Here is a 4,774-nt window from a genome sequence, read left to right as displayed (position 1 = left end):
CCTAGAGGTATGATCTCAGCTCTTCAGGCTCGTAGGTTGCTTAGGAAGGGATGTCAGGGGTATTTGGCTCATGTGAGAGAGCTTAGTGGTCAGGTTAGAGATCCCGCCTCAGTGCCAGTGGTGAGAGAGTTCGCAGATGTGTTCCCAGACGAACTGCCAGGTTTACCACCTGCTAGGGAGATAGAGTTCGAGATAGAACTAATGCCTGGAACTCGACCGATCTCTACCCCTCCCTACAGGATGGCGCCAGCAGAATTGAAAGAGTTGAAGGAGCAGTTGCAGGAGCTGGTAGACAAGGGCTTCATCCGACTGAGTACCTCACCCTGGGGTGCTCCGGTTTTATTTGTGAGAAAGAAGGATGGATCCCTTAGGCTTTGTATCGACTACAGACAGTTGAACAAAGTCACTACCAAGAACAAGTACCCATTGCCAAGGATCGACGATCTATTCGACCAGCTAGCAGGAGCGGGTTGCTTCTCCAAAATAGATCTGAGATCGGGGTACCATCAGTTGAGGATCAGGGAAGAGGACGTACCAAAGACAGCTTTCAGGACCAGATATGGGCATTTTGAGTTCCTCGTGATGCCGTTCGGGTTAACTAACGCCCCTGCAGCATTCATGGATCTCATGAATAGAGTGTTTAGTCAGTATCTGGACCACTTTGTTATTGTCTTCATAGATGATATCTTAGTGTATTCCAGGAATGCAGAGGAGCATGCCCATCATCTGAGGTTGGTTCTACAGACCTTGAGGGAACATGGCTTGTATGCCAAGTTCTCCAAGTGTGAGTTCTGGCTAAGGAGCATTTCATTCTTGGGACATGTGGTGTCAGAAAATGGAATAGAGGTAGACCCCAAGAAGACAGAAACTGTGGCTAACTGGCCTAGACCCACTTCAGTGACAGAGATCAGAAGTTTCTTGAGTTTGGCAGGTTACTACAGGAGGTTCGTTCAGGACTTCTCAAAGATAGCAGCTCCTCTGACCAGACTAACCAGGAAGAATCAGAAGTTTCTGTGGACCGACCAGTGCGAGGAAAGTTTCGAAGAGCTTAAGAAGAGGTTAACTTCAGCACCAGTTTTAGCCCTGCCATCTAGTGGAGAGGACTTTACAGTCTTTTGTGATGCATCCCGTGTGGGACTGGGTTGTGTGCTTATGCAGAATGAGAGGGTGATTGCTTATGCTTCTAGGCAGCTAAAGAAGCATGAGTTGAATTACCCCACACACGATCTTGAGATGGCAGCAGTAATCTTTGCACTCAAGATGTGGATGCACTACCTCTATGGGGTAAAATGTGAGATCTTCACCGATCATAAAAGCCTGCAGCACATCATGAGTCAAAGAGATTTGAATTTGAGACAGAGGAGATGGGTAGAGCTGCTAAGTGACTATGATTGCAAGATTCAGTATCATCCGGGTAAGGCGAATGTCGTGGCAGACGCCCTAAGCCGGAAGTCACTAGGCAGTCTATCCCACATCACGGCAGAGAGGAGACCAGTGGTGAAGGAGCTTTACAAGCTCATTGAGGAAGGTCTACAGTTGGAGTTATCTGGTACAGGCGCCTTAGTTGCTCAGATGAAAGTGACACCTGTGTTTCTGGAGCAAGTGGCTCAGAAACAGCATGAGGACCCAGAGTTAGTGAAGATTGCCAGGACTGTTCAGTCAGGCAAGGACAGTGAGTTCAGATTCGACAATAAGGGGATCCTCCGCTATGGGAGTCGATTGTGTGTACCAGATGACATAGGGCTAAAAGGAGACATTATGAGAGAGGCTCATAATGCAAGATACAGCATTCACCCCGGAGCCACCAAAATGTATCAGGATCTGAAGAAAGTTTATTGGTGGCCAGCTATGAAGAGAGAAGTGGCACAGTTTGTGTCAGCCTGCGAAGTTTGTCAGAGGGTGAAGCTGGAACATCAGAAGCCGGCTGGAATGCTTAACCCGCTACCTATCCCAGAGTGGAAATGGGAGAATATAGCTATGGACTTCGTAGTGGGGTTACAGGCGACGTCCAACAGATTGGACTCCATATGGGTGATTGTGGACAGACTCACCAAATCTGCTCACTTCATCCCAGTAAGGAGTGGCTATTCTGTGGACAAGTTGGCGCAGGTGTACATTGATGAGATAGTCAGACTGCATGGGGTTCCTGTTTCTATAGTGTCAGATAGAGGGCCCCAGTTCACCTCCAGGTTTTGGCGGAGTCTGCAGGATGCCATGGGTACTAGGTTGGATTTCAGTACTGCCTTCCATCCACAGACAGACGGACAGTCAGAGAGGACCATCCAGACCATAGAAGATATGCTCAGAATGTGTGTGCTGGACTTTGGCGGTCCTTGGAGGCAGCATCTACCTCTGGTGGAGTTTGCCTACAATAACAGCCATCATGCTAGCATTGGGATGGCTCCATATGAAGCTTTATATGGAAGGAAGTGCAGGTCACCTGTTTGCTGGGAGGAAGTTGGAGAAAAGGCCTTGGCAGGGCCTGAACTAGTAGAGATCACCAGCAGGGTGGTACCCTTAATCAGAGAAAGAATCAAGACAGCTGCAAGCAGACAGAAGAGTTATGCAGACATCCGCAGAAGACTAGTAGAGTTTCAGGAGGGGGATCTGGTATTGCTCAAGGTGTCTCCAATGAAAGGAGTGGTTCGGTTCGGGAAAAAGGGTAAGCTGGCTCCGCGGTACATCGGACCCTTTGAAGTCTTGCAAAAGGTTGGGAATGTATCGTACAAGCTGGATTTACCTGCTTCTATGGCAAGAATCCATCCGGTTTTCCATGTTTCTATGTTGAGAAAATTTATGTCAGATCCGGGCAAGGTTCTTAGTAAGCCTGATGTGGAGATCCAAGAGGATCTAACCTATGTTGAGCAGCCAGTACGGATCCTAGACACCCAGATCAGAAAGCTAAGGAACAAGGAAATCCCGATGGTGAAAGTCCTGTGGAACCACCACAATATAGAAGAATACACTTGGGAGACACGGGAGTCTATGCTCCGGCAATATCCTCATCTCTTTTAAGGTTAGTCTCTATGTGTTTTATGTGTACGAGATGTTGTATGCCTTGCATGTGCTAGTTGAGGAACATTCGGGGACGAATGTTCTTAAGGGGGGGAGAATGTAATACCCGGCTAGACTCCGGTATCGGAATTCCTACCGTCCGGTGGAATCTCGGATGTCGGAGATCTCTAGAAGGGTAGAATCATGTTTTTGTAAAATGTTTTCATGTTTTTAATGGTTTTAGGTATGAAATTAAATGAGTTTTTGCATGAAGAGTCCTTGAAGGAAAACCCAGGTTCGGCCGCCGAAAGTCAAGTTCGGCCGCCGAACATGCATGCGTTTTGGAGGCACGTTAGGCCCCCGAAAGCATGAGTGAGGGAAGTCCAGGTTCGGCCGCCGAACCTCATGTTCAGCCGCCGAACATTGCATGGATGCGGAGGCACATTCGGCCCCCGAACGTGGCCTGGCCAGCCACCTATAAAAGGATCCCTTAGCCGAAAATGGGCGAGCTTTTTCTCCCCATTTCGGCCAAGGTGAGCATTCCGCCATCCTTCCCCAATCTTGAGTTTTTCCTTCCTTTTTCCATGATCTTTACAAGTTTATAACTTTGGTTTTGAAGATCTTTGAGCTTAGAACGAGTTTTGGAGCTTGGAGACCAAAAGTTGGAACTTCTCCCATCTCCAAGTTTAGATCTCCTCAACCCTCGATCTTCAAGAGGTAAGAGCCGATCTTAAGCTCAATGTATGATTTAAACAAGTTTTATGAAGTTTTAAGGGGTAGAATGCATGTTAGGGGATATGTTGAACCTATGGGTTTTTGATGACTTTTTGAACAATGTGTGTTGATTGTGTGTGTTTGAAGTGTTGTAGTTGGGGTATATTATGTTTTGAGGCCCCTAGGAACTTGTATGCATGTGATGGTTGAGATATATGCATGTTTGGAAGGTTTGGAGACGAAATGTGCAAAGGGAGCCAAGTTTCTGCCCTTTGGCAGAAACCAGGTTCGGCAGCCGAAGGTACTTTCGGCCGCCGAACATGGCTGGGGAGGCAGGCCTTTCGGCTGCCGAAGTTGCCCCCGAAGAGAGACTTTCGTCTCTGTCTGGCACTTTCGGCCGCCGAAGGTGCCGCCGAACCTACCTGAGTTTCGTCTCTGTCTGGGACTTTCGGCCGCCGAAGGTGCCGCCGAAAGTGCCCTGTTCAGCCATTTCATGCATATTTTCATGTGATGTTTTCATGATATTTTAGGGGGGTTTTGGGGGATATATTAGAGTTATGTTTATGTATGTTTGGTCCCTCATTGGAGTCCACCTGTGTAGGTTCGGACCCGAGGAACCAAGGACCCCAGCAGTGAGCCAGCTGCTACAGAGTTTGTCAGAGTCAGCCAGAGGTGAGTGGAACTAAACTTAACCTTTTAAATTAAGAAATGAAATGCTTTTATCATGCTTCATGCATCATGATCATATCATAGGTTGTTTGCATTAGAATTCACGAATATGCCGCATTGCATTGTTGTGATAGATGTTAGTGGATGGACATTAGGATGATTCATTAGCCTTCTGAATACGAAGTCCTGTGGTGCCCATAATAGGGCCGGGCAATAACTCTGAGTACGAAGTCCTGTGGTGCCCATAATAGGGCCGGGCAATACGAAGTCCTGTGGTGCCCATAATAGGGCCGGGCATGGAGTTGAGGGATTTTTGAATCAGTCCATCCGTGGTGTGAATTGTTTGCGCAGTGACGCATTTCATGATAGCATGTTTTAAATATTCTTTTTATAGTTC

This window comes from Manihot esculenta, chromosome 2, assembly GCF_001659605.2.
Source record: "Manihot esculenta cultivar AM560-2 chromosome 2, M.esculenta_v8, whole genome shotgun sequence".
In the NCBI taxonomy this organism is placed as follows: Eukaryota; Viridiplantae; Streptophyta; class Magnoliopsida; order Malpighiales; family Euphorbiaceae; genus Manihot; species Manihot esculenta.
Note: the sequence above shows the minus strand (reverse complement) of the source record.